This window comes from Ursus arctos, unplaced genomic scaffold (assembly GCF_023065955.2).
Source record: "Ursus arctos isolate Adak ecotype North America unplaced genomic scaffold, UrsArc2.0 scaffold_1, whole genome shotgun sequence".
Taxonomy (NCBI): Eukaryota; Metazoa; Chordata; class Mammalia; order Carnivora; family Ursidae; genus Ursus; species Ursus arctos.
In genome coordinates this window covers 12,223,467-12,236,982 of record NW_026622763.1, presented here as the reverse complement: position 1 = coordinate 12,236,982, position 13,516 = coordinate 12,223,467, and positions in this window count along the sequence as shown.

Sequence of the window (13,516 nt, the reverse complement as noted above, 5' to 3'; positions counted from 1 at the left end):
TGATAGAGTGCCACTGTCTTAGTACAAAGTGACCTTAACCGCTTCGAAATTCCTTCCTTATTTTTCCTGCAACAAATCATATGGTGAAGGAAGACCTTCATCAGGGTCACATAATTCAGAAGGGCTTCTCTGGGGATATGTGCAGGCATCTTTGGGGACTTTGGAAGAAAGTCTCAGTAACTGGTTTTAATGAGGCTTCTTCCCCCCACAGGACCTGTCCTGTCTCCCTTTTTATATGCCAGGTCCTCAGTGGCGGGGACCACATTTTACCTGTCTTTTGTATCCCCTAAGCTAGCCAACTCAAATCAACAAATACATTTTAAACAGACAGTGCATATCCAACACTGTGTCAGGACATGGAGAGAATATAAAAGAAGCAGAAATTGTGGTCCTCGCTGTGAGACACAGATAATCTCGTCAGGCAATTTGGGCACAGGCTGAGTTATCTGGTTGTTATTGCTGGTATGTGAATTCCTTAATATAAGTTCCAGAAAGCCTAGTAGCTTTTAGAAGAATATAGATGCAATAGGGAAAGTGAACCCATTCATTCATATGTAAATAAATAGGCCTGTACATTTATTAAGTCCTGATATGTGCTAAGCAGTGCAGCTACAACCATGAATAAGACTTGATCCCCAAACTTGGAGAGACCCATCTTGTGGGAAAGATCAACATATAAAAACACAAGGCAACAGTGTATTGTAATGGCTATAAAAGCCTGGCCAGGACATGGTAAGGACCCAAAGGAGAGCATAACCGAGTCTACTGGCTGTGAGGTGGTAGGAGAGGTGGGTCAGAAAAGATCTTAGAGACAGGCAGTCCTTGACTATCTCCCAAGATGAAAGTAGTCTGGTAGAGGGGGCAGAACATTCCAGAGAACAGTGTGAGAAATCTGAGGTACGTGGAAGCCTGGTGAGTCCAGAGAGAATAAGTGGTAGGGACAGAAGATGGCTATGGGAGAGAGGAGGAGGTTGCCAAATCACCAGCAACAGTTGGAGATGTGCCTTGCGATTAAGCCAAGAAGTCCCCAGTGCCATGCTAGAGTCTGCACTTTATCCTGAAGGAAATGGGGACAATTAGGTGGGTTTTAAACAGGGAGGGCCATAGTCGGACTTGTATTTTTAAAGGATCATTCTGGCAGCAATTGTGACAGACGGACCCGATGGATGAGAGTCTGCAGGTAAGGACACCAGACAGGACAGTGTCTCGATGGTCAAGATGAGAAATGATGAGGGCCCAAACCGGGGCAGGAGCGGTGGAAAGAGAAGGAAGGGCATTCTTTTGCAGTGTTAATTCTGGGAATTCTGAGCTGACTCATCCTGAGGAGGCATCAGAAAGTACTGAGAAGCAAAGAAGACATCACTCATGGTAGCTACCTAACTAGGAATTTTTTCTAGCACATCCAGTGAGTATAAGGAGCTTCCCTTTTACCCCTAGAGTCCCTCCTGCTTTCCTTACAAAGATAGCGCGATAGTTGGTTATACGCGGGATCTAAAAATTTGCCCCCATCCATCATTTACTAGCAGGGCAACTGAGGGAGTAAACCTACGTGAAGTGCTCTGGGGAGGCCCCGCACAGACTACACACTCACTAAACGCTAGCCGTTACTGCACTACTGCATGAGGTCTCCCTTCCCATGGCTTGGCTTATCCTGCAGAGGTTGCTGAACCCGGTTGTAGGAAAGATACTCAGACATGGCATTTTTAAATATGGCTCCTGTCATTCACGGGAGGTCGACATGAAGCAAACAACCACCAACCAGAAGCCAAGCAGCTGGCGCACTCCAGTTCTCAACACAGCGACACCACAGGCTCCCTCTAGGCACATGGCACCCCCCAAGACCCACCCCTCACCGCCATCCCCGCCGTGAGAGCCCTGTGCCCATGAGTGCACATACTTCAGAAGGTACCAGAAGGATGGCTAGTCATATGTTTTTTGATAGAGGTCAGATACACATTTGAAAACAAGGGAAATATCATTTTTTTGTTCAGAAGAACAAAGAAGAATAGGACCTTGAAGATCTGTAAAGAGGGCAAACTGTAAAGTTTGTTCAAAGACATTAAGGATCTTTCTTGATGACTGAGTTTTTAACTAAATATGAGATATGAAGTTCTGTTGGTTATGGAAGAACCAGATTTCCCCAAAAGCCCATTTGGGGGAGAATAAATCTCTCTTTGCTCTTGGAAAACCAGGTTAGAGTTGGCCAAATCTTGTACTTTTTAAAAAATAAAATGGCATTGTTCTCTCTTCAATTCCAATTTCTTGTAATAGAGCTGTTCTTCAGTGAGTTAAGTTGGGGGAGTAATTTAGACTGTGTACATATTTCCCTCAAACATCCAAAAATGAGGCCCCAAAACTAATCTGTGGTGACAGAAATCAGAACAGCAGCTGCTGGTGGCAGAGAGTCAGGGAGGGGACTGCAAGGGGAGAAGGAAATGTCTGAGGTGATGGGCATCCTCTGTAAAGATACAGATTGGGTTGCAGGTTACACATTTGTCACAATTCTTGAACTATACACTTAAGATCTTTGCATATTAATGCATGTCAATTATACTTCAATTTTTATTTTTTTATTTATTTTATTTTATTTTTTAAATAAATTTTTATTATGTTATATTAGTCACCATATAGTACATCCTTAGTTTTTGATGTAGGTTCCATGATTCATTATTTGCATATAACACCCAGTGCTCCATACAATACATGCCCTCCTTAATACCCATCACCGGCCTATCCCAATCCCCCACCCCCCTCCCCTCTGAAGCCCTCAGTTTGTTTTATACTTCAATTTTTAAAAAAGATTTTATTTATTTGAGATAGAGTGAGAAAGTGAGAGAGAGAGAGAGAAGCAGCTAAGAAGCTGGCTCACCCTTCCAAATCCTGGGAGCCCTGGTCCACTCGGGAGTTTACTCTCTGGGCTCTGAGACCTGGAACGCCATGGAGAAACAGGTCCCACTCAGACGTAGAGCACTACTACGGAGCTTTTTAGCACCTCAAGCTTAAATATAAATGGACAGACACTTAGGGAATGCCTCTACCATGTAAGAAAGAACCCAAAGCAAACCACTAGGAAAACGAACCCAGAGGAAACAGAGACAATATGGGCAGCAGACTAAAACATTTAGATAAAATGGCAATTAATAATATCTTTAGAGAGAAAAGAGAAGATATCACACCCATAAAAGAAGGAAAGGACACTATAGAAAAGAAATAGAGAATTAGAAAAAGAAGTTGAAAATATGATAGAAATTTAAAAATAGAAAAAAAAATAGGAAGATAAAACTTAGTACACTTCCCAGGAAGAGAAACCAAAAGATAAAAGTTAAAGGCCCAGAGGAACAATCGCAGGAGTGCAATATCTGGCTACTAGAAATGCCAGAGAAAACAGGGGAAACAGAGAAGAAAGAAATCATCAGAGAACCGATACAAGAAAACTTCCCCAAACTGAAAGACAGGAGTTTCTAAGTTAAAAGTGTCCACATCAAATTTAAAACACATCCTTCACCAAAGACAGAGGAGTTAGGTCAGGAAACTGGTAGAAGTCTTTTAGTATGATTGATTTTTTTTTACCTTGGTAAAAAGTTACACATATTTTTTAATTCTAAAAAAGAAGAGAGGGTTCTTTTGATAATTTGGAAGTAGAATTTCATTCTGTTCTCCACTTTTATCAAATTATCCTTTTGGTTGGTAATAGAAACTAAGAGGCTACATTGTCCTTCCTTAAATATTAAGTTGGGCCAACTCTAGTATATTGTATAGGAATTTGTGATTACAAATATGTGTGAAAGAAATTTCCTATTTATTTATTTTTGTCTTTATTTAAATTTCAGTTAGTTAACGTACAGTGTATTATTAGATTCACATATACATCCTCTTTCTTTCTTTTCTTAAATCGAATTCCAGGTCCCCATCTGGCTTGAAATTCAATCTCACTCATTATTGAGCTTCCTTATCCTCTACCTCTAGGCTATGCAAAGGTCCTGGGGCAAAGTATTCCAGGAAACTCTTTCAGTCTTCAGTTCACACTGGCATTCCCAGAGATGCCTGCTGTCTCTATCCATGTGATCCCTGGAAGCTGAGCAACCTGTTCCTATGTGGAGTGGAGGTACAAAGTCTTGGGTAGAGTGGGAGGGCTTGCCCCCTTAGGGGTAGCTATTTCCTCCCCAGAACACAGACACCTGCCAGGAGTAGAACCTGCCTTGTGGAATCATTCCAGTGCCCTCTAGTTCGCTCCTCCTTCCCCTCCACCTCAAGCCTTGTAGCAAAATCTGCCTGACCAGCTAAGGCTCCAGGAAAGACTGAAAAAATCTGTCTTTAAGCTGCTTCTGCTTTCAGGCTTCAAGCATCCCTGGGTTAAAACACCAAAGAGCCTTGACTGCCTTGGAGAAAAGAATACAGAGAATCACATGCAAATTCCTATCTCAATAAATTACTCTGTCCCCTTGGTCTGGAGACCTGAGGAAGGCCAGTTAGCAGAACCTGTGCACACAGGTCTCAATATGTTTCCATCACAGAGGAGACCTAAGATCATAGATTGCTCTCGGGTTGGGGGAGCCCCACTCCGCCCAGGGCTGTAACAGTTTGGATAAGCGAGAGCTGGGGAGGAGTTGGGGCGCTCCCACCTGATGCAGGCCTTCCTAGCATTGTCCTCTCTCCTTTGCAGCTCCCATGTTTCATCCCAAGTGTGACCAAGTCTCTCCCCAGCATCTTAGCCTACGAGCAAGCGTCTACGAGCTACAATGTGTGCATTAAAGAGCTAAGTGGCACTGATAGGACTGGGGACCGAAATTCGACCCCAACAGAGTCCCCAAAGCTGTACAGAGATCCTGCCATCTCGGGTTCTGCTCCTGGGCCAATCCAGCCTTCCGCCCTGGGGTTTGCTTCCATCGGCCAGACTTGAGCTGAATCATGAAGAAAGCCCACAGAGGCAGTTCTGCACTCTGGTAGGTTGGTTTTTTTTTTATTCTGCTCATGACCTTAAAGCTGTACTTCTTCACTTATTAAATAACCTAGAAATAAACACACAAGGCTTTTTGTAAACTATTCGAAGAGTTAATGGGGTGTCGCATGTGAGCACTTTCAGCCTTCAGAAGGGAGGAGACAGCACCTCGTGCAAACAACTGCTATCCATGTCCATCGAGTGGGAGTCACCCTGCTTCCAAAGCTCTGGGCTCTGCCGTAAACCCCCTTTTCACGTGCAGAAGGATCGTTTCCAGGCCCTTCCACTGAGCAGAGTGTCTTGTCTAACATCACTGGTTTGGAAAGGGATTTGTTTAAGCATCTAAGCTCAGCTAAACAAAAGAAGTTGCACATAATGCAGTCTCCTTGGAAGCTTTAACAAAGGACCTATTAAAACTTGTCACTTTTCAATCTTTAGCTTTAAAAAATAATGCTTGACAAATAAGCAGGGGCATTTTGCAAAGCGTAAACGCATTATGGTATTCTTTTTAGGAATAAGTACGATTATTGAGGTCTGATTAAAGGTAGGTATTGGCTTTGAAATAATTAGGCACTGACTTTTGAGATAAACCTGAATTTTAGGCAGGAGCAACCATATGATCACTTTTGAACAAAAGTATAAAACGCCATACCCTTTACAGGCTGAAGGCTTTGACTTTCAGCTAAAGGAGTCTGGCTAAAGGCTGATTTGATGGGTGGACAAACATACCCACTAAGCAGTCACTGACATGCCCAGCCCTCTCGCCCTTGAGACTTTGAGGCCCAGGCAGACTCTGCTGACACCTGGTGGCAGACAGCAGGCAGGCAGGGCTGAGTCCAAAGCAGATTTCCCTCCACCTGAACTGCTGCCTGGATTTCTAGTCTGTGTAACGAATACTGGCTAAAACAGCAGGAAAGGTGTTAGATTGGAGGAAGCACTGTTCTACAAGATCTAAAGATTAATGCACACTGAAGAAGTCTGGGCAGATGTTGAAGATATTCACACTGCAAAGCCTGACTTTGCAAGATTGTTCTTCCCCAAGATTGCATTTGTTTGAATAACCTCTGAATCCATCTCTATATCCAATCATTCTACCACCCCTACCACACTCCTGTTAAGCAAGTTATGCCCAGAAAATAGAGAAAGGGATGGCCTTACTCTTATGAAAAGGAAATTTGAATTATTCTGCTGTTGTTAATGAACTCGGCCTAATTGGGAAAAATTCCGACCAGGAGAAAGAGGTCATGTACAGGAAACATCTGACAGGTAACGTGCAGAGAGTGAGCTGCATCCAAAGACAAGGCACCCAAAGCAAGGGAATGGGGAAGGAAGATTTCTTGGAAAATGAGAAGTGAGTCCGTAAAGGATCTATATTCTAGAAACTATAAATCACTCTTGAAAGACTTTGAAGAAGACACAAAAAGATGGAAAAATATTCCATGCTTATGCATCGGAAGAATTAACATAGTTAAAATGTCCATGCTACCCAGAGCAATCTACACTTTCAATGCTATCCCGATCAAAATACCGAGGACATTTTTCAAAGAACTGGAACAAACAGTCCTTAAATTTGTATGGAACCAGAAAAGGCCCCGAATCGCCAAGGAACTGTTGAAAAGGAAAAACAAAGCTGGGGGCATCACAATGCCGGATTTCGAGCTGTACTACAAAGCTGTGATCACAAAGACAGCATGGTACTGGCACAAAAATAGACACATAGACCAATGGAACAGACTAGAAAACCCAGAAATGGACCCTCGGCTCTTTGGGCAACTAATCTTTGACAAAGCAGGAAAAAACATCCAGTGGAAAAAAGACAGTCTCTTCAATAAATGGTGCTGGGAAAATTGGACAGCTACATGCAAAAGAATGAAACTTGACCACTCTCTCACACCATACACAAAGATAAACTCCAAATGGATGAAAGACCTCGATGTGAGACAGGAATCCATCAAAATCCTAGAGGAGAACATAGGCAGCAATCTCTACAACATCGGCCAAAGCAACCCTTTTCATGACACATCTCCAAAGGCAAGAGAAACAAAAGATAAAATGAACTTGTGGGACTTCATCAAGATAAAAAGCTTCTGCACAGCCAATGAACCAGTCAAAAAAACTAAGAGGCAGCCCACGGAATGGGAGAATATATTTGCAAATGATACCACAGATAAAAGACTGGTATCCAAGATCTACAAAGAACTTCTCAAACTCAATACACGAGAAACAAATAAACAAATCATAAAATGGGCAGAAGATATGAACAGTTTTCCAATGATGACGTACAAATGGCTAACAGACACATGAAAAAATGTTCAAAATCATTAGCCATCAGGGAAATTCAAATCAAAACCACACTAACACACCACCTTACGCCAGTTAGAATGGCAAAATTGACAAGGCAAGAAACAACAATTGCTGGAGAGGATGTGGAGAAAGGGGATCCCTCCTACAGGTTGTTGGTGGGAATGCAAGTTGGTACAGCCACTCTGGAAAACAGTGTGGAAGTCCCTTAAAAAGTTAAAAACTGAGCTACCCTATGACCCAGCCATTGCACTACTGGGTATTTACCCCAAAGATACAGACGTAGTGAAGAGAAGGGCCATATGCACCCCAATGTTCATAGCAGCATTGTCCACAATAGCTAAATCGTGGAAGGAGCCGAGATGTCCTTCAACAGATGACTGGATTAAGAAGTTGTGGTCCATATATACAATGGAATATTACTCAGCCATCAGAAAGAACGAGTTCTCAACATTTGCTGCAACATGGACGGCACTGGAGGAGATAATGCTAAGTGAAATAAGTCAAGCAGAGAAAGACAATTATCATATGATTTCTCTCATCTATGGAACATAAGAACTAGGAAGATCAGTAGGGGAAGAAAGGGATGAAGAAAGGGGGGGTAATGAGAAGGGGGAATGAAGCATGAGAGACTATGGACTATGAGAAACAAACTGAGGGCTTCAGAGGGGAGGGGAGTGGGGGAATGGGATAGACTGGTGATGGGTAGTAAGGAGGGCATGTATTGCATGGTGCACTGGGTGTTATACGCAACTAATGAATCATCGAACTTTACATCAGAAACCAGGGATGTACTGTATGGTGACTAACATAATGAAAAAAAAAGGGTAAGTTCTACTGCATGTAAACCATACTGCAATAAATATTACCTAAAAATAAATAAATAAATAAATAAATAAATGTCCTTTATAAATTCCTTCTCTAATGCACTCTGAGTCAATTCCATAAAGTTGGTCTGTTACACTTAATTCTTTCAAATACCATTATTCTAATAAAGGCTTCCACTGAAGACCTGAATGGATTGTTAAGAACTGTCACCATAAAAATATCATCTCGCGGTCTTCGATATTTTCTAAAATAAAAGAGCAATCTGAGAAACAAACTGAGGGCCTCAGAGGGGAGGGCGGTGGGGGAATGGGATAGGCTGGTGATGGGTAGTAAGGAGGGCACGTATTGCATGGTGCACTGGGTGTTATATGCAACTAATGAATCATCAAACTTTACATCAAAAACCAGGGATGTACTGTATGGTGACTAACGTAATATAATAAAAAAATATTTTTAAAAAAATGAGAAGTGAGTCCTTCCCTGGGTCCCAGGAGCACTGCTGGGTGGTGTTGTGCGGGCTGACAGCTGCAGGAGGATGGGAGAGCGCTGGCAAGCAGTGGGAAATACCTGACTTGTAGGAAAAGGCGTGGCTTTGCTCCCCAGGGTTTGACGTGCCTTCCCAATGTCTCATTCTGTGCCTAAACCTCCCCTCTGTGCGACAGAAGGCATCTCCTTTGTGCAACAGCAACGTGGCAGTTCTCCCCAAAATAGAATATGCGCGTGCCAGGCACCGAGCCTGGTTGTCTGACCAAAACCTCAGAGCACGTCTGTGAAGTCGGTGTTGTTATCCCCATTTAACGGGGAAAGAAGCGAAGACGCAGAGAGACCGGGTGGCTGGCCCAAGGTCACACTTCCAAACTAATGACAGTGTGTGCATTCTTCCAACCCAGGGCTGTCTGACTTCAAAACCCACCCCCTTTCCTCCTCCTCACGCTCGCGGAAACCAAACACCGAGGGAGAGAGAATGCCAATACATGTAAAAGTGCACCATTTGCCTTTTTCAATTTGTGTCATTTTAAATGTCACAAGTTCGCTTCTAGGTCACTTTTAAAACAAGCAACTTTGCTTTAAGGCACGTGGGGGAAAAGAATCCTGCTGTAATTTGTACAGTTGTAGAATCCGCTGTTCGGTTTTCTGCTTGGCTTTCCGGGGACAGTTCAAACAGAAACAAATGACAACCTAGGACACTTGGCTTGCCTATTGTGAATAACCACCACGGCGCTTTTCCCACCTGGTAAAAAGGCCTCACATGAAGCGCAGGATCGCCTCCAGGCATGCACAGCAACTGCACTGCACGAAAGGGCTGTCGGCTGCAGGAATACACAGGTGCGGCGCAACCAGCTTCAGACCCATGGAAACGAACTGTGGATGAGATCTTTAACCTCCTTTCCTCAATTCCATCTGAAACACGTACGCTGACCAAGGACTCCAGAGCCCAGTCTACAACCCTGTATAAATCTGGACGACCGTTCTTCAAGTGTAGAAGCTTCTAGAGTTCACCCAATCTACACGGGTCTACTGTGCCATGCAATGAGCTTTGAGAATCTGTAAATTTTGCTTTAAGATTCAAATACAATCTCAAAGTCATTCATTCATTCAAGAAGGATTTATGCTGGCCTACTAAGGGCCAAAGACTGCTCTACACACTGGGGGCATTCTAATAGCAGGAGACCAGAGAAAAAATTTTTTTAGAGTTAGAGGGGCAAGGAGTGCTGCAAAGGGCAGGCATTTGCCATTTTATATAGTGTGACCAGGGAAGTCTTCTTAATGGCATTTGTGCAGACACCTGACGGAAATGAGGGAAACTCACAAAAATAACTAGGAGAAAAGGCACTGCAGGCAGAGGGAAGAGCAAGTGCAAAGGCCCTGGGGTATGAATGTGTTTGGCATGCACCAGGAAGGGAAGTCAGACCAAGGTGGCTATATAAGGGAGGAGAGATGCTGGATGAAGTCACAGAGGTGGTAGAGGCTGATCACATAGCACCCTGCAAGCCTCAGCAAGAGACTGGCTTTTCTCCTGAGTAAAGCATGACAGAATTTACGTTCTAGAATAATCACTCTGACTGCTGGGTGGAAAACGGTGGCAGGGCAGGAGTAGGCGCAGGGAGCCCAGTTAGGCTATTGCATTAATCCCGGTGGGGGGTGGGGGTGCCTCAGACCAGGTGGTGGCAGTGAAGAAAGTGAGTTGAGGCTGAATGCTGGATATACCTCAAGGGTGTAATGAACAGGACTAGCTCATGGACTGGATGAGCGGTATAAGATGCGAAAGAGAAGAGTCCAAAATTTTTGGCCTACACAAATGGATGAGAGTTCTTTCCTTTGGTGGAGAAGACTGAGGAATGACGAGGTTAGGGAAGACAGCTCTGAAGCTTGTTTTCTGACATGTTAAAGTCTGAGATATCTGTTAGTCGATTAGGCACCTTAATGGAGATAGAGAGTGGCCAGTTAGATGTAATAGTGCTGGGTTCGGGGGGCAGATCCGGGCTGTGGGATAAAATCAGGAGTTCACAGCATGTCGTTGATATTTAAAGCTGAGAGATGCATGAGCTCATCAAGGGGGTTTGATGCAATTAGAGAAGCCAGAGGACTGAGCCCTGGGCATTCCAATGTTGGAGCAGATAAGGAAGGACCAGCAAAGGAAATGAGGATGAGTGGCCAGTGGAGCATGACGAAGCCACACAAAGAAAGTGTTTGCCCTCAGGGTCATGAGATTGAGCCCCACGTTGGACTCTGCGTTCAGCACAGAGTCTGCTTGGGATTCTCTCTCCCTCTCCCACTGCTGTTCCCACTCATTCTCGTGCTCTCTCTCTCTAATAAATCTTTTAAAAAAAGAAAAAAGGAAAAGAAAAAAAAAAAGAAAAGAAAATGTGTTTGCAAGAAGGAAGGTGTCCACTGGTTCATGTCAAATGTTTCTGACAGGTTAATTTGAAGATGGAGAATCATACTCTTTTGGCAACAGGGGAACCATTGGTGACTGGGACCAGAGCTGTTTCAGTCTACTGATGGGAACGGAAGCCCAACTGGAGACAGTTCAAGAGAAAATGAGAAGAAAGCAGGAAAAGGAGGGTTTGGATAACTCAAGGGTTTGCTGTAAAGGGAAGATGGGGCAACTGGTGCAGGGGTCAAGATGGGAGACACCACAGCACATTCACATGCCGCTGGGAATGACCCGGAAAAGATGGGGAGGACAGCCCTGCAGTGATGCTCTGGGTGCCATGCCCAGACGGAGGACGGACTTGGAAAGGAGCACTGCTGGCTCACCACTGTCACAAACAGGGGGACACGGGAGTGGAGCAGGAGCAAGCCATCTGCCAATGGCCTCTGTTTTCTCGGTGAAGTAGGAAGTGAGGGCGGCAGCCCAGAATGAGGAAGAGGGGAGGTGTCAGGGTCGACGGCCAAAGAGAAGCTGGAGGACGAAGGCACCCGGAAGTGCAGAGCCGCAGGGCAAGGTCAGGAACTTCCTCAAGCCCGGCAGTCATGAACCAGAGCTCCGTCAGTCCACATGCTTTTACCCGGCCATGTGCAGTTCCTCCAGGCACAGAGTGGGATGAAACCCCGGGGCACGGGGGAGGTGAGGGGATGAGGAGGAGGACAGCGAATCTCAGGTTGGGGGAGGGGCTGTGAAAAGGTAGTAGGGGCTGTAAACTCCAGGTCTGGCAAGGCTGAAGAACTGCTGGCGGGGGGAGGCCGAGAGAGAGGGAAGGCAGGAGGCATGGTATGAAGACCCTGTTATAGGCTGGGGTGTGGTTACTGGTAGTGACTAGGGCTAAGGTGTGACTGCTGGAGCAGATGGCTGAGACCAAGTACATGATCACAGCACCACAGTCAAGCTGGCCAGTGGCCTGAGAGCCCCATGGTACGCAGAGGCTTGTCTATACTGAACTACAACAGGAGCAGGACTGGAGAGGTGATGGTGAGCCAGGAGCTAACATGGTGAAGGAATGCAGGGGAGTGGCCTGGAGGCCTGCAGGTGTCTGCAACAGGGGGTCGGAAGGTAGCAGTGCATAGTCTGATGGCATAGGGAGCAAAGCTGGGGGGTATAAGGAGGAGGAAGGGCAGTGATCAGGAAATTAAATGAGTTGGTTTTTGCTAAAGAGAATTGAAAACTGAAAGAATAGGAGACAGCTCTTGATCTTTCTGGCTCTCATTTCCCACCTCATGATCCTCATCCTCACCACTTGCCTTAGTCCTGTTGAAGAAATGGCAGCTTCAGAATACTCTGGTCACTGCTCTGACCCCAAGAACATCGTCACTGGTGGCGGCACCTTTCCCTATATATTGGACTTAAAAGGAATGAGGCTAAACCCAAAAGCTTGAGTCTCTAAGGCAGCATTCCCAAAACAGTCTGCCTACATTAATTTCAGGAGTCCTATGACATTATCTGGGACCTGAAATGGATTTGCTCCCTCATAAATCTCACTACCCAATGAATGACATTACTTACTGAATACTCCTGTGAAGGGCCAGAAACACCCAGGAGAGCAGGGTCACTGCTCTCGAAAAACCACACGGCAAAGAGAGCAGCATGACACACATCCTGTGTGTTTCCTTTAGATCATTACACATGATAGAATCCTCTCACTGATGAATGATCAAAAAACGAGTCTCCAAAGGCCATTATCTAAGGTCAACGTTAGTATTATAACCCAAAATGCACCTTTGGGAATGGGGGGTGGGGATGGTCTCAGGTCTGATTCATTGAATAAATAGATCTCCTTAGATGGAAAGAAATGACAAAAGCTGTGCTCTCGTCTACCACCAGCCCCCCTCCCATATATAAGTGCTGGCTGCGCCAAGTGAAAGGTGGAGAGCGGCAATGAGTTTTAGGCTGTGGGTCCAACGTGAGAGATGGGAGCTGCCCAGGCCTGCAGAACCCAAGTCCCACTATCTTGATGGTGGAGTTCAAGATATTGACCTCCAACCAATTAAGGAACTATTCTGACTTCAATTACCTTTGCTAATCTGATGAATCAGAAGAGTTTTAAGTAAAACGAAGGGCAACTGCCAGCAACCAATAATCAGAGCCCTGCCCCCAACACACACGCACGCACGCACACACGAGGAAAAGATGACAAGACTTGGGTCCTCGGGCACTGTCACACTCGGACTTCCCACTGGGGAGGTGGTTCTACCACCTCCGATGCACCCTCCTTGCCTCCATGTGCAGCGACAGTTTTCCAAAGGGGCCCCGGCAAGGCCACCTCTCGGGCTGTCCCAAGGAGGCAGGAACATCATCACCTCTCCTGCTTGCATCTGGAACAGGAAGAAAGACAAGGCAAATAAAACACCTTTGCTATGGAAAAAGCTCCTCAAATTCACATACAGCTAGGCTTGGCTAGTGAGTGGGACTAGGGCCTATATGTTCTTGTGGCACAAGAAGAGAAAGTACGTTCTCTTCAAACGAAAAGGGCAAAAAAATCACATAGGAGTGCCAACCACCGACGGTGG